The sequence below is a fragment of the Schistocerca nitens genome, chromosome 2 (genome assembly GCF_023898315.1).
Source record: "Schistocerca nitens isolate TAMUIC-IGC-003100 chromosome 2, iqSchNite1.1, whole genome shotgun sequence".
In the NCBI taxonomy this organism is placed as follows: Eukaryota; Metazoa; Arthropoda; class Insecta; order Orthoptera; family Acrididae; genus Schistocerca; species Schistocerca nitens.
In genome coordinates, this window is record NC_064615.1 from 869,310,237 (window position 1) to 869,332,587 (window position 22,351).

Here is a 22,351-nt window from a genome sequence, read left to right on the forward strand (position 1 = left end):
CCAGAGATATTTGCGTTGAAAAGTTTAAGTGGACCACCGAGCATGGAATAATAGATCGCAACACCGAGAAGGAGTTGTGCGATATAAACGAAAGGTTCCTAGGCGTGTTTCTACTTCTGAAAGATGATATCTATTCCAGCTTCGCATCATTCGCATTACAGCCACTATGAGGATGCAGATTAAGGTTGCTTTAAATACACGCTGTAACGGTCGCGATCGTTAGCAACCTTTGAGATTGGACGTGGTAAGTTGATGTTAGTCAAGAATGCCTTTAAGGCTACAAATACGCCATTGTCAACACCTCGTTTAATAGGGTTACGAGAAGCTGGATGTTCCTTCTCCGACACTGCAGAAAGCCTTGGTAGGAATGTAGGCGCTGTACATGACTGTTGGCAGCGGTCGTCACGAAATTGTTCAATATCAAGAAGATCGGACTCCGGGAGGCTACGTGACCCTACCGAGAGGGAAGACGTATCTTTTTCGACGTATGGCCCTGGCGGTGCATCGGCAGCAGCAACGCTATCAGCAGTTGGTGCCACAATGACTCAACGAACTGTTACAAATCGGTTCCTTCAGGGACAGATTCGAGCCAAACGCCCTGCAGCGTGTATTCCCCAAACCCCAAACTACCACCATTTTCGACTTCAGTGGCGTCAAGTGAGAGTTCATTGGAGGGCAGGATGGAAGTCTGTTGTTGTTTCTAATAAAAGCTAATTCTGATCATAGTATGAAGGCTTTCACGACCGGATGACATATCTTCTGGTAAACCTTCCGGGATGTAAGGTCGTGGTCCATGAAACTCTTCGGCTCCTAACGTTTCGTCCAGAGCTGCGCTGGACATCTTCAGAGGGGTGTTTCTCCTCCGGTGAGTCTTGCCGACAGTCGGCAAGACTCACCGGAGGAGAAACACCCCTCTGAAGATGTCCAGCGCAGCTCTGGACGAAACGTTAGGAGCCGAAGAGTTTCATGGACCACGACCTTACATCCCGGAAGGTTTACCAGAAGAAAAGCTAATTCTGCCTCGGTGCCAGTGACGGCCGCGTGTTGTTTAGACGGTGGCCAGTTGAGGACCTGCAACCAACCTGACATGGATATGGTGTCTGTTCTTTCGCATATGTCCCAAAAACAGACACCATATCCATATCAGTATATAGTTCTGGCAATACCGGCCATGACCTCCTTCTTCTGTGCGGATGCACACATATTCCGCGAACTCTAACGGATTTGGTAAGAATCTGTTCCACGAGTAATGAGTGTGTTCGGGTAGGACACTACGAATGTAGTGTGTGGACACACAAGGTGAGAATGTGGGTCTCGCGGGAGGCGTGCGCGAGATAGTCCCTGCAGTCGCACTATTCTCTGTGTCCTCGGTGGCTCAGATGGATAAAGCGTCTGCCATGTAAGCAGGAACTCCCGGGTTCGAGTCCCGGTCGGGGCACACATTTTCACCTGTCCCTGTCGATAAATATCAACGCCCGTGAGTAGCTGACGGTATTAATATAATTGTAATTTGCAACCAGCCTGTCTGCATGCTAGACACACTGGACGTACACCTGTATTTATGATATAGGGTGCGATTCCTTATGACAACAGGAGCACTCTCATCGTTTCCACCCACTCTGGCTGCAAATCTGCACGTCAGTCAGGTGTTTCGACCTGCTGTGCTGTCATTCACGAACTGAATTCCAGGCAGTGTTCTCCATCAGAACAACGCTCGCCCACATACCGCTGTTCTAACCCAATGCGCTCCACAGACCTGTCTCCAGTCCAACACGAATGGGACATCATCGGACGACAATTCCAGCGTCATACACGAACGGCATTAACCGTCCCTGTGTTGAGCGACTAAGCGCAACAGGCATGGAACACCATCCCATAAACTGACATTAGACACCTGTACTACACAGTGAGTGCACGCTTGCTTGCTTTCATTCAACATTCTGGCGGTTACAACGATTGTTAATATACCAGCATTTCAGATTTTCAATGGTTTTTCTCGACCTTACATTAATCTGTAATCTTGCAATGCTAATCACTTACATATGTTATCTAGACAAAAGTATTTCCGAAATCTGATTAAGAAGATTATAGAGTTCTAGGCGTCAGCAGTTGACAGGGTTTATAGCTGTACCACATCTTCAGGTGTAGCAGAGGTAAGCGCGCGATCAATTTTGTAGCAATTCTCTTAATATCTGCAGCAGTTCTTACACTTGCTACTGTAACGACGGTTGTCATACAAATAAGACTAAATGTTACCCGTTTCGTCTAATCATATTGGACATCCATGGTGGTCTACAAAAGAGTAACAATAATTATTTAACTACGTATAAATATTTTTGTGAGATGCGGAGCAAATTTTGGATACATTTATACTTACGCTATTTACAATTACAAAAATGGTTCAAATGGCCCTGACCACTATGGGACTCAACTTCTGAGGTCATCAGTCCCCTAGAACTTAGATCTACTTAAACCTAACTAACCTAAGGACATGACACACATCCATACCCGTGGCAGGATTCGAACCTGCGACCGTAGCGGTCGCTCGGTTCCAGACTGTAGCGGCTAGAACCGCTCGGCCACTATAGCCAGCCTACAATTACAGGACTGTGAATTATTTACGATTCCTATACTTTTATACTTTGTGGAGGTAGTGTTCTACAGCTCGAAGGCGTTTTGAAAACGTCGTACTTTTCCGACAAGACCTACTATCAGTTGCTAGCAAGGAAAATTCCCCATTCCAACCCTCTCAGATTTATTAGTAAACTGGCCCATTGGATAGCTCGTCAAAAACTGACCATAGATCAGCCACGAAAACAGGAGGAAGTATTACTGCACTGTGAAAAAAGGAACAAAATAAAAACAATGAGCATTCCAAGCTCAAAATGTGCAACATCGAGCGCATTGCGGGAAACACAGTGTCATGGTTCTGTGGCCTTGGTATCTGACTTCAAAGTGGGAAATTTGTGTTCAAATCTCCCTCCTGTGTCTTTTTTTTCTTTTTACAAAATTATGAACTTTCCGTTCGGCCGTTTACGTGCCTGTTCTCCTTCTGTAGTCTTGGCAATTTTCATACTACAGATTGGTTATAGAGTATCAGTCATGTGGTAAAAATATATTATCATCAAAAGTGAATGTGATGAATAGTGAGAGCATTGAGATGCTGCATAGACCTCTCACAGATGCGAAAACGTCAAATAACCTTGTGTGAACTAACAAAGGATTTCAAGAGTGAACACTTCCAATATGGCAAGCAAGAATCATAACGTGTGGTACCTGTGTAGAGCAACTAGGAGGTGCGTACGTATGGACGTCACTTCCTTGCCTCCCTGTTGCAAACTGGCGTTACAACACGGGACAAGTTAGAATACAACGAACAGACACGTCAGTGACGGGACAGTCAGTTCACAATTTTGAGAAGAAAAATATAGACCACGATGGAGATTTGAATACGTGTTTTTTTCTTCGAAGTAGAACAGCGTGACCACATAACCACGACGCCATTGCTGATCAAATTTGCTCGATGTTGCACATCTTGAGCTTGGACCGTCCACTGTTTCTATTTTGTTTCTTTTTCCATAGTCCAGTACACCTTCTTCCTGTTTTCATGCTTGATCTGTGTTCAGATTTCGACTGGCTATCCACTGGGCCATCTCACCACTTAATCTGAGGGGAGCGCGATGGGCAGTTTCCTTGGTAAGTATGCTCGTCTATATGATCTCTTTTTAAGTGAGTTGTCCGTGAGCATGTACTCCAGATTGCTTTATACTGACATGTGTTCCTTCCCTTGGTAAACGGATACTTGATGCTCTGAGGACTGAAGCCGGTTGTAACAACGAAGGATTTATTATCAGCTCTTTAAAGTGAACCATGCCGTTTTCTAAACACTGTAGAAACATAAAAGGCAGATGTACTAGATTTAAATGATATTGCGAGTGATTGGAAAAATATTGATGACATAAAATTTGATTAATTTATTACATTCAGACATCGAATGAAAGTAATTTGAAGAATGTGACGTATTCCAATGACAATACAAAATTTCATAGTCTAGTGAACTGAAATGGCAGCAAAAAGAAAATATATGAACCGATGTAAAGGCTAAAAAGTAATGAAGAAGGCTAAATGTATAAATTCAGTTACTCGAATTAAAGTTACCTATGGATTCTGAAAGAGAAACTGTAGTGTCTGGAAGCAACAGCTGGTTATTTTCCCCTAAGCGCCTTGCACTGGGACGTCCGTCATCCCAGCTGTCGCACTTTTGCGTTTCCAAGTTTTGGCCGCAGCTGCCTCAGGCACGGAGGTCTTCCGTATTTATGACACCCTTGGCTCTGATTCTAATCACTAAATAATTAAAGCGGCTGGCAGCCTTCCATTCATGCCATCTGTTGCTGCGTGGAGTGTGGAGCAGCCTGTTGAAAGTGAGATTGCGAAGCTGGAGCTACGACAGTTGTCAGGAAATCATATTTCTATCTGCTGACGTAGCTGGTAATGCAGCTGTTCAGTAGCAGCGCTGCAGTTCACTCATTCTGTTCCCCACCTGTACTATTACAAACAATTTTATTTATTTCGAAGGCGTGTTTTTCAGTTACCTTGCGACGCAACCGTTGGTTCACGTGTTTAAGACGTACGCCTAGAATTAAAAATACGGAAAATGGTTATTCTTGGGGTACCAAAAACTTCTTGAGATATCCACAGCGTTCAAAAATAATTATAATGGTAATAAGCCCACCGTGAGGTTCAATGGCATCCGGTGGCGCTGCAGTCGCTAAGCAGTATAGAAAGAATATGAGCAGAGCGGAAACGAATGCGCAGTCATTCTAGCTACAGTGTGGGCCGCAAATGGAGCTACATTGACGTAAGGGACTTTCAAAAGGACACATTGTTATAGTTCGGCCATTGGAAAGGAGCATCTTGGCGAAGCTGGTCTGCTGTTCACTTGCTAGAGTCGTTAGCTTCTATGGGAAGTGGATGACAGGTGAGATTAGACGAGAACATGCTGCACACCTTCGCCTCATTATATAATGTAGAATTCGGAGGCTTGTGCGCTCGGTAAACTAGCATAGGCGGCGACGATAGAACACAATGCTGGTGAAGGAACAATATCTCGGCGAAAAAGCCGTGAAGATAAAACATTTCTTTTTAAAAATATACTTTTTACTGAAGGAACATTTCAAATAACAACAACTTCTATACATTTGGACTGTCTCTTGACAAGAGGCCGAATCCCATCCTAGAAGTAGCTCTGTGGCATCGTGCACCTGCTCCACAACCTCGTCGTCCGACAACTTTGATTCCCGCTTTCACTCGGAGGCGAAAATCACTTGGACGTAAGTCAGGACTGGTTCGTGTGCGCTCCACCAACTCAAAACCTCGGTTTTGAATACTGTGGTCTCTTGCTGAGGGTGATAATGCCACGAAACAAAGTAGTTTTTGTAAGCTCCATTCTTCACTTTAATTTTGGGTTTCATATCTAGCAGTAGCTTCTGCTCGAAGCTTGTCTTCATTCTTTGGTCTTTAGGAGTATAATCAATCAACAGCCCACCTTTCTGTTCCACAATATTATCAAGAACCTTCCTCCACAAGCCCGACATTTTATCTTTCACTTACCGTTTGGTTCGTAGTAATGGACCTACGTCTCATCAACGGTCTCTACACGACTGGGAAATTTTTCCTTTCCAAATGTGATTTCGACAGTTTCACCCTTTCTGTCGAGTAGTCGACAGGTGTAGTGCTAGCGCCTGCTATCGACATGACAAAGATGGTCCTTACTATCGGAGCTTCGCTTGCCGCACCAATGAGACGGAAGTAGCAACACGTGCCCACAGAAGCTCTCCGCGCCGCTGTCGGCGCGTTGCCTTGAAACCGAGCGACATACGGACACGAGGTCAGTTCTTCGTTGCAGTCCTCGGCAAGAAGCGGGAAGAGGACCGTGTCCATTTACAGACAACCAGTTAGACTCTCCAAGTTAATCTTCAAGTCCTTGCATATGCATGTGAACTTTGAAGAGTGCTTCGAGTTGTGTTGTCCACATCCTCAAAAGTGTTAGATTGCTTCTGTCAACGTATATAAATGTACCTGGGTTCTGACCCACAGTCACAGCAAAGAAGAAGTTGTATGACAAAAGATAAGTGTTCATTTTGACTGTAAGTGTATTATAGTCCTTACATTTTACGTGTGCAATAATTATGTCATTTGTCACTTATTCAGAACCCAATTCCTTTGGGAAGACGACTGTCACGAATCATTTTCTTAACTGTATCCTTGTTCCTGTCCGTTACTAACTGGATGTCCTACCCGAACGTTCTCCGTTGCAAACATACGTTCAGTTTTAAACCGATTTATCCACTCGCAAATCGTTTCGTTCACTAAGACAGCTATCACTATATTGAAACCGCATTCCGTGAATAATCTCCGCAGTTCAAGTCTCTTCAGAATACCGAAAACACATCAAACTCATTAGCCGGCCGGTGTGGCCGAGCGGTTCTAGGCGCTTCAGTCTGCAACCGCGTGACCGCTACGGTCGCAGTTTCGAATCCTGCCTCGAGCATGGATGTGTGTGATGTCCATAGGTTAGTTAGCTTTAAGTAGTTCGAAGTTCTAGGAGACAATGACCTCAGATGTTAAGTCCCAAAGTGCTCAGAGCCATTTGAACCACCAAACTCATTTCCTCTTTGGTTCATACGTTCAGTGCAGCACTCATAATTAAATGCAGCGAAAACACTACATTGAGACAGAACATCTAAGGTACACGAACAACAGTGACGTTAAGACATGTCATTGTACACTCTCTCCATCTTTTCAGAGATGGTTGCGGGACTCGGCTGTTCGATACAGGACGTCAAATCAAACACCTTTCAGCTGTCCAGTTTCCAAACTTATTTTATTTGGCTACCAGTTCCGACGATTTAATACGCAATCATCAGGCTCATGTCCGACGTGTAGGAAGATTCCGCCTTGGTTCTGGTCAAAGCAGGGGCCAGCAATACTGATATTAGTAGATTTCTTCTTGCTGAAAGGTGTTTGATTTTACTTCCTGTCATTGTAAGAGTCCGTGACAATTTTTTAACTATATGAAATCAAATCGTCATAACTTCTGAACGTTTCGCGTTATCACGTGGAAACTGAACAGCTGGCCGCGGGCGTGATGGGAATTAGTATGCGCTGTATGATTTGATTTAGCGACGAAGCCCACTTTCATTTGGATAGGCTCGTTAATAAGCAAAATTGGCGCATTCGGATGACTCAGAATCCGCACTTTGCGATTGAGAAGTCTCTTCACCCTCAACGGGTGACCGTGTGGTGTGCAATGTCCAGTCACGGAATAATTGGTGTGATGTTCCTTAATGGCGTCGTAACTACCGAACGGTTGGTGAAGGTTTTGGATGATGATGTCATCCCCATTATCCAAAGTGACCCTGATTTCGACTAGAGGTGATTCATGAAAGACGGAGCTCGACCCCATCGAAGCAGAAGAGTGTTTGATGTCCTGAAGAAGAACCTTGGGGACCGCATTTTGACTCTGGAGTACCCAGAGGCCACTGGCATGGGCCTCGATTGCCCACCATATTCTCCGGATCTGAAAACATGCGACTCATTTTTTGCGGCTATATATTAAAGACAATGTATACAGCAATAACCCCAAAAACCATCGCTGAGCTGGGAACAGCCATTCAGGAGGTCATCGAAAATATCGGTGTTCCGACACTTCAGCGGGTCTTGCAGAATTTCTCTATTCGTCTGCGCCTTATCATCGCCAATGATGGCAGGCATATCGAACATGCCATAATCTAAATCAGAATAGCTGTAGTGACGTTTACAAGTTGACTAAAGACTATGCACACCAAGTTTGTAACTAATTTATGTTCTTTTTCATGTAGTTCAATAACTTCCACCCTGAGTATACATGGTGATCATAATTAAACTTTCAAACCGCTGTAGAAATAACACCACTAGTCAGAATGACATCAAATTGCAACGGAATACTATCGGAGAGGGGAGAAAACGTATGCCAGAAGAAAAATAAATAGTTACAAAATGTAGCAATATATGGCGCTGTAAGCAACATAATTTAATAGTGGTCGACTACAAATGAATCATACAACAGTGCCTAAGTTGTACGTTTGACGTCAAACAAACTGTACTACTCAGTGTGCATGGGTGTACTGGTGTGATACTGTTAGTTACGTAAGCCGATCAACCACGTCAAGGTCATACCACATAGGATGGGAAAAAGCGGTTTTTAATTGTCCTGAGGCCAAAAACCACATAAAAATCATCAGTCACATCGGTTCTTAATTGTCCTGAGGTCAAAAACCGCATGAGAAGCATCAGTCACATCGGTTTCTTATTATCCTGAGACCAAAAACCACAAAAAAAGCGTCAAACAGAATCAAATCGGATTATTAATTTCCGTGTGACTGGCGCAAAACATGTTCAATATTCTCTCCACCGTTTTCGGCAACAAGTTGAAATCGAGAAACAGCATGTTTCACAACTGATCGAAGTGTTTCCGGGATCACGATCAGAATGTGTTGCGCAATGCGTGCCTACAGTGCAGCTAAGTTTGCAACACTGAACACATCTTTCAGATAGCCCCACAGCCAGAAGTCACTCGGATTAAGATCAGGTGATCGGGACCGCCAGCCTGTAGGGAAAATGCGGCTGATAATTCTAGCATTTCCGAAATGGCGCGTCAGCAGCTGCTTAACTGGATTTGCAATGTGCGGAGGTGCGCCATCTTGCATAAAAATGATAACATCCACACATCGACGCTGTTGGAGAGCTGGGATGACGTGGATGCGTAAAAGACAGTCATAGCGCTTACCAGTGACGGTACAGGTAACAGGACCGGAAGCACCTGTCTCTGACCCTGTGATAAATGATGCCGTAAACCAGCAGCTAAATGCGTGAATGAAGTGGTACTGGTTGATTTGCATGTGGATTTCCCAGCTAAATGTGGGATGAAGTGGTACTGGTTGATTTGCATGTGGATGTTCCACTGCCCATACTCTACAATTCTGTGTATTGACATATCCTGTCAGATGGAAGTGGGCTTCGCCTGTGCACAAAATCTTCCATGGCCAATCATTGTCCATTTCCATGCGAGCAAGAAATTCTAAAGCAAAGGTCTCTCTTGTAGTCAGGTCAACAGGAAGCAACTCTTGCACATGGGTGATTTTGAATGAATAGCAAAGAAGAATGTTTCGTAGGATTTTACGCACAGTGCTCACGGGTATGTCCGATGTTCGGGCAATTCTTCGTGCGCTACACGTTTGCACACCACCACTCGTCTCCGCCTCCATTGCTGTGGCCACTGCTTCCACTAAAGTCGAATCAATTCGTTTCCTCCCTCTCCCAGGTTGCACACCAAAAGAAGCCGTCTTTTCGAATTTCCAAATCATTTTCTTCAGACCCACAGCAGTCATCGCACCAACGCTTTTTTTAAAACCCTTCAGTGTCTGAAACTTCTGTAGAGCGACGTGTACACGGTTATCATTCTTGTAATACAGCTTTACAAGTAGTGTGAGATCCTGGATTGAGACAGTCGCAGCGAACGTCGCAGAGCCGCACGGGATTAGCCGAGCGGTCTAATGGCGCTGCAGTCATGGACTGTCCGGATGGTCCCGGCGGAGGTTCGAGTCCTCCCTTGGGCATGGGTGTGTGTGTTTGTTCTTAGGATACTTTAGGTTAAGTAGTGTGTAAGCTTAGGGACTGATGACCGTAGCAGTTAAGTCCCATAAGATTTCACAAACGTTTGAACTTTTTTTTTTTTTTTTTTTTTTTTAACGTCGCAGAGGCGAGAGGAGGAAAAGCGTGTTTATACGAACTTCAGTGGGTCGTGCGCATGACAGTTGTTTTCATTTACGTACTCTGACACGTACAGCACCATCTATTGATAAATTTTCACACTAATTTTTTCTTCTGCCATACTTTTTCCCCATTCTCCTATAATATTCCGTTGCAATTTGACGTCATTCTGACCAGTGGTATTATTAATACAACGTTTTGAAAGTTTAACTTTAATTATAATTATCCTGTACATTAAGACCATCTTCGTAACAGCATATTACACCAAAATTGGAATACAATACAACAATGACTCTGTGTGGTACGCACCCGTCAAATCTTTCGTGCGTTTCCGAAAGTGTGTGAAACCAAATGTCTACGAAGAGGTCACACAATTCCCATAAATTACGAGCCAGGGTTTCTGGTCACGGAGCTGCCACCTGCATCCGACAGCGTTCAAGATGTATTGCATCGGGTTCGGATCAGACGAATTTGGTGGCCGATACATCAAGTTGAGTTAGCTATCAGGCTCCTCAAATCACTATATCGCGCTTCTGGCCTTGTGACACGGGCAGTTATCTTCCTGAAAGATGCCATGGAAGTCGGGAAAGACATCAAGTGTGGAAGAGTTGAAGGATGTCCCCAGAAGTGTTCACGTACTCCACAGCTGACGTTGTGCCATTTGCCATGGAAGTGCAGGTCAGTGTTTTCTATAGCATAATCCGTCCCTATGGCCCTCCTTCCGTGACGTGGTGCGTGTTTCGAGCAGCTGTTCGCTTGCATTACGACGTATCCGAAAACGATCAGCTTACTAGAGTAACAAGAAACGTGATTCAACCTAACCGACGACACGTTTTACCTGGTCAACTATCGATGACCACACTTTCCCGCTGCAGCTGTAATCGACGGTGTCTGATTCAGTAGATAGGCGTCATTAGCTGCGGAGACCAACGTTCTGACATTAACGACCGGAACGGCCATGGAGAGAAACGATTTTCTCCAATAAACTTGTTAGTAATACCAAATACACTGTTCAGTAACTACAAGAAGAGGAGGTATACTTGGAAAAAGACTGAAAATACGGAAAGTTTCAAGATGCCGTACATCATGGTCAGACAGACATTTCGGAATCAGATACTGAATTGTAAGGCATCCTTAGAAGCAGATACATACTCGGACCACAATTGAGTAATAATTAAGGGTTGGTTGAAGTTTAAGATACTAGAGCGGAAGAAACAATGTGCAAAGAAGTGGGACACTGAAGTACTAAGGAGTGATGAGGCGTGCTTGAAATACTCTATTGCTATTGCAATAATGAATTCCTCAGTGTGCAGTTCAATTGAAGAGGATCTCTAAAAAGGGCAATTACGTAAGTTGGAAAAGAAAACATAGGTAAGAAGGGAGAAGAAACCTTGGGTACAGAAGAAATACCTTAACTGATAGACGATAGAAGGAAAGACAAAAATGTCCAGGGAAATTCAGGAATACAGAAAAATAACTTAGGAATAAAATAAATAGGAAGTTCAGGGAAGCTAAGGCAAAAAAGCTGCTGGAAAAATTTGAAGAAATCGAAAAAGAAATATTCATCGGAAGGACGGACTCACCTTACAGATAAGTCAAACAGTTTTCGGTGAAATTAAAATCAAGGGCATCAATATTAAGAGGACAATGAGAGTTCCACTGTTAAGCACAGAGGAGACTGGGAATTCATGGTATGAGTACACCGAAGACGTCTACGAAGGGGAGGACTTACGTTGCGACGTGATTTACGAAGAAATGGAAGTCAACATTAACGATATAGGGCATCCAGTATTAGAATCAGAATTTAATGCCGCTTTGGAATCCTTGAGATCAAATAAAGTAGAAGGGATACATAACATTCCTTTGGAATTTCTGAGATCCTTGGGGGAAGTGGCAACCAGCCAACTACTCAAGTTAGGATGTAGTATAGGAGGCATAGCATCAAACTATATCATGCACAAAATCCTGAGGAGAGCAAGGGCGAAAACTATCACACAGCCAGCTTAACGCCTCATACATCTAAGCAGCTGATAACATTAATATGCAGAATAAAAAAGAAAACTGAGGATCTTTTAGATGACGATTAGTTTGGCTTTTGGAAAGTTAAGGACACTGGAGAGGCAGTTATGACGTTGCACTTGATAATGGAACTAAGACTTAAGAAACGTCGAGAGACGTTCATAGGATTTGTCGACCTCTAAAGTGCATTTGACAGTGTAAAATGATGCAAGATGTTCGAAATTCTGAGTAAAATAAAAGTAAGCTGTAGAGAAAGACGGATAATATACTATTTGCAGAAGAACCAAGAGGGAACAATTAGAATGAAAGACCAAGGACGAAGCGTTCGGATTAAAAAAGATGTAAGGCTGCGGTAGTCTTTGTCCCCTACAATCTATACATCGAAGAAGCAATAAAAGTAATGTTCAGAAGTGGAATTAAAATTCAGGGTGTAAGGTACCTCTTACTTTGGAACCACATTTTCCCCTTTATTTTCCGAATTCACATTTTGTGTCGTGTCAACAGGTAGCAGTGTCATTTAAGGAGCTCAAGCAGTATGACAGAACGCTGTACCAGAGCGTACAATTTCAGTTCGCACACCAGCTGAAGTAACCGCTGGACCGATAGCTGTTGCCAGCAGACGGTGGTGTGAGACAGTGGCTAGCCGTAAAAAACACACCTACATCAGCGCACGCTGTGTAGGAAACCACAGCCATTTTGGCGCGAAGCAAGTGATTTTGTCTAAGAAATTTTTATTAATAAAAGCCATTTTTTCCACTATAGGTATCAGGAGAAGCCTACAGGTCATAAGCCCTCTCTTCCAACAATATTACTACACAATAAATCCGTCGTTTTATTAAATAAATGAATAACGTTCAAGGTAATCAAGTTGCGCGAAGAGCTACGGCGTCTCACGGTTGCAAACACGTGACCTCGACTGCGCGCCATGTTCGGCGGTCGCTGGAGGGTGCCGTCCGAGCGAGCTCTCAGGTAAGACCATGCTCCCGAAAAGTGATATACTGTTTCATCATTATCAGTCCACGGTGGTTTGGCAAATAGATACATCATAATGGCATCCGCAGACGTATATCCAATAAAGTAACTGTGTGTATCGTCACTTGGAATTATAAAGTGAAGAATTGCACTTTTCGGGCAACTCGATGACGCTGCTCCAGGAACGTCTACCACGAGAGCTCTGTGGCAAAAATGGGTGGAAGAAATCTTACACGACGGATCAGTAAGCTACTTCAAGAACGGATTGTGCTAATCTCTAGAAATTTTGGATGAAAAAGTGGGCCAGTCATTCTGTAGGCCTCTTATATTATCTACAATGGACTCACTCCCTAGACTGGGACACTTCAGGAGGTGTAGTAAAGTGAGAGGGCCTTGCAAGGGTAAAATAATATCAATGGCGAAATTGCTAGAGAGGATTTGGGTGAGCCGAAGGTCCACCGAGGTCCTAGTCCACCAAATAAATCAATTTTAATGAAATCTGACCAACCTTTATTTGAATTTGTAATTTACGAAATTTCACAAGTAATACCAAACTTCTTCGCACTTTCATCATTTAGACAAACTGAACCAGACTGAATGAAACTGTTCTGAAAATTTGAAAACAATGAGCATCGTTGGAAAGACACTAATCTGAATTCTTACATACTCTTGAATTTAACCCCTTTAAAAAATTTCTTCATAAGAGCTGGAACGGAAGTTTAAGTATCCACCTCCGCCCGTGGGCACAAATGGTTAGCTACACTTCGATAAAAGAACTAAAACAGAGAAAAGATTACAATGCTAAAGATCACAAGACACGACTTAATGCAAATAACGTGGATCAAATCCATCTGACACTAATTTATTCACATGAAAACAGAGTAATAATCAGAAAGCAACTAACCATAAACCTCAAAAGCAATAGCTTAAAACATTAAGGAGTTGAAATAATTCTAAATAAGTTAGCAGAACTGTTAAAAGCATTTACAATAAAACTAGTGAAACTAACTGATAGCTGGTAGTATAGAACTGATTTATAAATTCTTTCTTTTGGTTTAGCACAACAGGTCGCTAAAAACTGTTGACGGTGCAATACACTGCTTTCAAACATGTACTGTCTTAGCAGTACCTGTAACAGGAAAAAAAGTCTTAAAACAATGGTATCTAGTAGACACTGGCTAGGCAAAGCATTAACCTTGAATTGTACTACAAGGGATATCCAATAAGTAAAGCAATACTTTTTCTTCTCAGCCAATTTCGGTTGAAAAAATATGGAATTTTTTTGGGACAACGTGGAATATTGCCGCTGCAGCCCCTATAGTTTCATGAATGTCCGATAGGTAGCAGCGTTATACGTAGCCTACAAAATGCCGTCTGTAGCGGAGATGCGTTCCGAGCTGAGAGCTGTCATTGAATTTCTTTTGGCGGAAAACCAGAGCATCGTAGATATTTATAGGCGCTTGTGGAAAATCTACGGAGTCAAGGCAGTGAACAAAAGCACGGTGAGTCTTTGGACGAGGAGTCTGTCATCATCGCTAAAAGGTCACTCAAACCTGTCCAAGCTCCCACGTGGCGGCCGGCTGCACACTGCTGTAGCTCCTGCAATGTTAGTACGTGCGGACACTCTCATTTGAGGTGATCAGCGGATCACAATCAAACACCTCACTGTACAACTGGACGTCTCTGTTGGTAGTGCAGACACACTCGTCCACCAGCCTGGGCATCCAAAGATGTGTGGTCGCTGGGTTCCTCACTGCTTAATAGGAGACCTCCATCTCTTTGGCTCAACAAAGGATACGCTCCGGGGGAAGCAGTAAGTGGATGTTGGGAAGGCCACTGATGCAGCAACACATTGGCTCCGACGTCAACCAGCAGAGTGGTACTATGCAGGGATATAACTCCTCCCCCGCCCCCCCCCCCAATCTCTCCCTTTAAGGTGGCGCAAGGCCGTCACATTTAACGGAGATTATTTTGAAAAACAGGGTTTTGTAGGTAAAAGAATGGAATGTAATATTGTGTATTGGGAACCGAATAAAACCAACCAGCTTACGGAAAAAAAGTCTTGCATTACTTATTGAAAGCCCTTCGTATTAACACGCCGATGCGTCAAACATGCGATGCTCACCTAAGAGTGCAGCGAGCGACTTCTTCAACGTGTTTAGACTAGATCCAAATTCTGTGTCAGTCATCAACGGCCCAAAATGCTGTAGAATGGAAATGGCGTCAAATTGCCGCACACAGAACCCGGTACACCCTGTGAAGATTTTAGTCAGCCGAATTTCACCATCAGAACGTATCATTGTACTGCCAGCGCCACACCACCAGGCGGGCACTGCAACAGACTTTGGCCGGCGACAACATGTAGCACACTGTCTTCAGGCCACGAGTGGCCCACCGGGACCATCCGACCGCCGTGTCATCCTCGGTGGAGAATGCGGATAGGAGGGGCGTGGGGTCAGTACGCCGCTCTCCCGATCGTAAGATGGTATTCTTGACCGAAGCCGCTACTAGTCGGTCAAGTAGCTCCTCAATGGCATCACGAGGCTGAGTGCACCCCGAAAAATGGCAACAGCGCAAGGCGGTCTGGATGGTCACCCATCCAAGTGCCGACCACGCCCGACAGCGCTTAACTTCGGTGAGCGACAACATGTATGGTTAATGACAATCGATTCATCGGGATGGAGACAGTATCAAAGTGACTCAGATGATATAATTGCTGGTGTCATTGCTGTCCTCAATAAAAGTGAAGATGAAACTTAAAACAATAACAGCCCTCGGTCGCAAAAATTAACTCTTTTGACCTGGTTTCGGCACTACTGTGAGTGCCTTCATCAGACGTAAAACATTCAAACGGGCCTATAACATAAGTACAAAAATTATGGGCAATGTACAGGAAATAAATTGTAGCTGCCCAAAAGAATGTGGCCATCATTTCGAGAAAGTACTAAGTAACAGTACAAGAAATAAACATATAAAACATATATCACTCTATAAAGCGTTAATCACAAACTTATCTAAGTAGAATACGTGAAAGGCAAGCCACTACGGGCTGCTCACATATGTCGAACTACAGGTAGCATCAGACTGAGGCGCTCGTGTTAGCAACGAAAATAATATTTCGGAACTGCATGAGAATCCGACTCCGTAATTACAAAAAGACGTCAGGTCATCTATAAATGACGAAAAATTTTTAATCAAACCTTTTCAAAATAAAATGCTTATCAACATGAGCCGTCACCCCCAAAACATCGTTCTCAATTCAAAATTCACAAACCTAACCATCCGACACGCCCGATTTCTAATAGTATGAATAGCACGTACCGTGGTTTAGCCAAATTTCTGCATGAAACTCTGAAAAAATCATTCATCTTCGAGAACAATTATTCCATACCCAATAGTCACGCCTCAGTCCATAATATAAAAGATTTAGAATGCAGTCCAGGTACCAAGTTGTTTTCAGTAGACATCAAAAATCTTTATACAAACGTTCCCCTACAAGAAACATTTAGGATCGTAGAAAAAAATTTACGTTTAATCTTATCTCCTACAACGTTCTTTTAAATTCTGGTACTAATACTGGATCTCCTATCTATTCCCAATCGACTCCTGTTTCTTCCTCTGTCACATCAGACAAATCTTACCATGATAGAGGCCTTCAATGTACTGTTTCCACCTATCCGATCTCTCCCTTGAATTTGACAGTGTAATTCCTGTTGCACTCTTAATGTTACCACCCTTGCTTTTGATGTCACCGAGGGTTGTTTTGCCTTTCCTATATGCTGAGTCAGTCCTTCCGAAATCATCTTTTTTTCGATTCCTTCACATTGTTCATGCAGCCATTTCGTCTTCGCTTCCCTGCACTTCCAATTTTTTCATTCCTCATTGACTTGTACTTCCGTATTCCTGAATTTCCTGGAACATTTATGTGCTTCCTTCCTTCATTGATCAACTGAAGTATTTCTTCTGTTACCCATGGTTTTTTCGCAGTTACCTTCTTTGAACTTATGTTTTTCTTTCCAACTTCTGTGATTGCTCTTTAGAGAACTCCAAGCGTATCTCGTCATTGCTTAGTGTTTCTGTATCCCACTTCTTCACATATTTATTCTTCGTGACTAATCTCATCAACTCCAGCCTACTCTTCATCACTACTACATCGTGATCTGAGTCTATATCTGCTCCTGGGTACGCCTTACAAGCCAGTATCTGACTCCGGAATTTGTCTTACCATGATGTAATCTAACTGAAATCATACATCACCCGGCCTTTTCCATGTATACCTCCTCCAATTGTGATGCTTGAACAGAATATTATCTATTACCATCTGAAATTTATTACAGAACTCAGCCTCTCTCCTTTCTCATCTCTTGTCGCAAATCCATCCTCTATTGCAAACTATTCTTCTACTCTATCCCCTACAACTGCATCCCTACAAGCAGATTAGTACTGGTAAAGCAGACATCCCTGGTCAAGAGAAGTCTGCTACAATCAAACATCAGCCTACCTGAGCAAGAAATCTCAGAAAATGAAATTTTATTGCACAACATTGTATGGTAGTGAGTCATGGACTGCGGGACAATCAAAAAGGAAGAGAATCGAAGTATTTGAGATGTGGTGCTACAGACGAATGCAAAAAATTAGTTGCACTGATGAAATAAGAAATGAGAAGGTGAAATGAGCCTATTGCATGTTTGTTTTTTGTTTTTTAAAATTCGTAGAAACTGTATGATACGCAATTTACACATATGAAATGTCGTTTAAATGCTCTCTATACCACCAGTGAAGTTAATGTAAGTGGGCTGCTTCTGTGTTGGCAGCGCTGTGTAGCGCTTTGCTTTTGATCTCTGACTGCGCTTTCTCTGTAAGAGATTCTGTGGCTGGTTGGACTCGTTGCTGGAAGGTAATCGTCAGTAGTATTGGGCATCTGGAAGTTAGTCGCCACTAGTGATGGAAGTAATGTTGGGCAGTTAGAGGTGAACAGCCAGCAGTGATGGATGTTAGATGTGAGAAATTAGCATTGATGGAGGGTAGAGCTCTGAAGTGTTAGCGTAGGCTAACGATCTGTACATGTTCGACTTCGAGATTGAATATTATTCATAATTATATACCTTTGTACTAGATGTCAATGACGATTTATATTCGTGTTTGAACTGGATGTCACATTATTAGGGTAAAATATACATTATTTGGTTTGCAACAAAATCTTTGCTTTGCTAACCACATGCCTATTAGTAGTTAGTGGCTTTAGTGGTTAGAATCAAATACTTAGCTGGCAGTATTGACGCTCGCTATATTGCCATAGTTCGCATAATGAATATTTTTGTGAGGTAAGTGCTTAATGAAATGTATAGGTTATCGTTAAGATTTCTTTTTAGTCAGGGCCATTCTTTCGATTGAATTATTTGAAGTCAGGATGTAATTTTTTTGAGCAGTCAGATTGCGTTGCGCTAGAATATTGTGGGTCAGTGTTGACATGATAAGAAAAAGTAAAGAGGAAGTAGGCTCAGTACGTTCAGTTTTACTCAGCTGTTTCAGAATCAAATAACGTAATGTTTCATCTTCTCAGTCATTCTGCAATTTAAGTACAGACACACTCATTTAAATAAAGAAGTTTCAATAAGTCACTTTAATTACTAAACAAAGAAATAATTAATTATAAAGAACTGAAAAATATAAACTAACATTTATGCACACAGATTCACTGAATTAAAACTAGCATGAGGACCCCTGTTTGAGATCTCATTGATTCCTAAGTTTATTTAAACATAATTCGATGTTATATTGTACTTTAAGTTGATTTTTGACTAGCATCAAGTTATAGCGCAATTACATATACGAGGGCTGTTTGGAAATTAAGGTCCAATCGTGTTATAAATGGAAAACATAGTGAAAATGCGACTAAACTTTGCACAGATGTGTTGGGCACTGTCTCTAGTATATCCGTCGACCGCGTCACGTTGCTCTTTTCTGAGCACGTAAAGCGTCTGCCGCCAAGTATGAGGGCCTCGTAAGAGATTTCGCCTGATGTTATGCAGCCCAAATAACATAACTTTCACGCATTTCCTTCTTCATGACAATTCTCGATCGCACTCTGCAGGTCCAATGGAGATGCTCCTGCAACGTTTCGTGGGAAGTGGTTGATCACCCACAATGCAGCCCGTAATTGGCTCCCCGCGAGTTTCATCTCTGCTCACATGAACTGCTGGCTATGAAAATAACATTTTGACATAGACAAGGAGCTGCAGACCAGCATAGAGAATTGGCGGAAACCACGGACTGCTGCCTTTTGTGATGAGGGTTTTGGGAAGTTGTTACAACGCTACGATAAATGTCTTAAGTCGGAGTGGCGACTACGTAGAGAAGTAGATGGAGGGTGTTGCTAACTGTTGCAAATAAAACATTTTTAATTTTCACAGTGGTTTCCATTACGCGACCGATCGGACCTTGCTTTCCGAATTACCTTTCTGTAGCTCATAATTTGACCAATTACGCTGCAGCGCCGGATATGGCGAACAGGGGAGAGTTTCCTACGTTGTACCGGCTCCTAATTTGTGCCGTTAGTATAAAATTCGTACCTCTTGTACTAACCGACATATAACATAGCGTTAAACACGTGTTTCTTATCGCCACATTGTCAGCTATAAGCTCTGTGTGTTTGGGAACAAACCGTGTGACGAGTGTGTTGATTTTGTTATACCCTTCATCTAATATTTTGTGTACGTGACGAAGAGAGTTACTGTTATAAGTGGCACAAAAATGATTTATTTATGGGTGACTCTGTTTACAGACAGTCATGAATCTGTTCGTTGTTCATTTGTAGGAAGTCGACAAAGAGTAAACAGCCACATTGCCTGTAACGTACCACTGTAAGTTTTCGATAATGTACCAGTGCAATAAAAGAAACTTCCTCGTACAGTGAGCTTTAAAAAATGCATTTAATATAATTAGAGCAGCATAAAGATGTGGCGAATTTTTGAATGTGTTCTTTATCCAACGTTATTAATGTAATAATTATTTTGTATTATAACATGTCAACAGAAAGGCGTTATGAAAAGTGGAACACACATAAATTGCATTTAGCTCTAACAGTATATGCAAATGTGGATCATGAATTAAATGAATGTGAATGCAAACTGGGATATAACAATTTGTGGCCCCAGTAAAGTGTTTCCAACGAAGCTGAAAAGTTGGAAGAGCATATTTATACATTTGAAGATACGACGTTCGGTTTAAGCACGTCGGACCTAAGAAAACTTGCCTGTCGAAAGGAAGTGTTTAGGAGACTCTGCAAGCAATCCACCACAGAAACTCATTAGTAAAACTGAGTAGTGGTGTAGAGATTTGTGTGAGGAAGCTCGCATGTAAGAAGTGAGCAGCTGGAAGAAATGCACAATGTGGACTCATGAGGAGTGTGTAGGGGTGGAGAAAGGAGGGAAAAATTTATTTTGCAATGCTTGGAAGTAGTGAGGGTAAGAACTAATATATGTAACATTCCCTTAAACATAAACTATTACATGTCTTTAAGCTCAGCGACATAGTTTATAAGGGTAGTAAAATTTATGCACCAGATTTATGTGTGACCTTTGTAGAAGTTTACAAAATTAAATCTAGTGTCCTTCATTTTCTTAGAATTTCCAGACTTTCAATCAGATACTAAGAACAACTCCTCCAGTTGACGATCGAATTGTTTATATGATTTTGTAACTTGCTGTTTAAAACTGGTACATTTTAGACAACTGTCCCTACTTCTCTTAAATTGAATTATTACAGGATTTGTATTTAAAGGTTGTCTTACGCGGTCGCATATTCACTGAATATGTACCATGTGTTGTAAAATGTACGTATAGTTAAAGAGCAACTTTGTCGAATGATGTTGTGTTGTAAGACAATATACTGAATATCCAGCAATAAATAAAACCAACAGTTGTATTTTCATCTCTGAAATATTCCACAGACAACCGCTTTCGGCATTCCATTATGCCATTATCTGGGCTTTCGACGACTTGTTAAATCCAAGTCAAGTCGAGTTGCTGCACTACGTCGGGCAGAATGAGGTCCGACACGATATTAGACGTCCCAAGACTGCCATTGTGCCGGGCCGGTACCACAAACTTACATTTCCCGCTTATCGTAGCGGTCACCTTAACCATTTAGGCTCTCAGTGCACAAGAGAATAATATTATAGATCTCGATTCCTCAGTCTTGTTCTCACCGTTGCGGGAATGTGGACTTGAGCTGCGACCATTAACTGATGAATGTAGGGATCTATGATACAGGTATGTAGACACTGTGACATACGAATGTTTGGGTCGATCCGGGAGGCTTGCACACACGTCGAAAAACGTTTTTTTCTGTGTGAAGCAGGTTTGAGCTGCATCGTGGACTAGCTGTCGATTGACATTATCTGTTTACCCAGAAACGCAAGTAAATGATGGTACATGTACTTTCCTATTGTCGAGTTATTGTTCTGGATACGGAAAAATTAAACAGGAGTTGAAGTGGTATCTCTTTTCGGGTAGGCCGGCCGCATTTATATGGCAGCGCAAGCGGCCGATCCGCTGTCCCCCAGCGGCTGCCGAGCACTCTAACGGCGCGTGCCTCATGAGATTGCACATACAATATTTACCGATCAATCGGCGCAGCGGGCAGTCCGCGAGGGAGGCGCAACCGTCCGGCCGAAGGATCCTCCCGGGCTCTCGGTTTCCTGTTGCAGGGCCAGGGTCGGACGTGGGCAGCGCTCAGCTTTACTGCTGCTCTCATAGCGTTTAGCAAACTAACCGAAACTCCTACGTACCTAAACATGCACACAGGACAATAAATTAGTCATGCTAATACCCTGCAACACCGCCTCCATACACCGCCTCCATACCTAATGCTGCTATCAATTCGGCGAGAAGTTAATTAAGGTATACTATATCCAACTAAAGCTACCCATTCACAGATACCCTAGAGCTACCAAATTTCCAGGAAGTTGATTGCTATTGTTCATATTATCCTAGAAATTCCATGCAGTTTTAGGATTGCAGCCGTATGACGTAGACTTCCTGCCACGAGTGAGTGTTCAGCACTGGAGATTGCTAGTTTTATACTAAAAGACTGGGGCGGAGAAGTATGCAGGTAGCCTCTACATGAGCGATCTCTTTAGAGTTTCACGCCTACTTCGAGTATTGTTTCATTTATGGCGGACTGGCGCATCCATAATGGTGATACGACATGTGCACTCTCTATATCTACATCTACATCTACATCTACAAAAAAATGGTTCAAATGGCTCTGAGCACTATGGGACTCAACATCTGAGGTCATCAGTCCCCTAGAACTTAGAACTACCTAAACCTAACCAACCTAAGGACATCACACACATCCACGCCCGAGGCAGGATTCGAACTTGCGACCGTAGCAGTCGCGCGCTTCCAGACTGAAGCGTCTAGAACCGCTCGGCCACCGCGGCCGGCTCTGCATCTACATCTACACAGATACTCCGCAAGCCAACGTACGGTGCGTGGTGGAGCGTACTCTCTACCTTTCTCTGTCGCAATACGGGCTCGCGGAG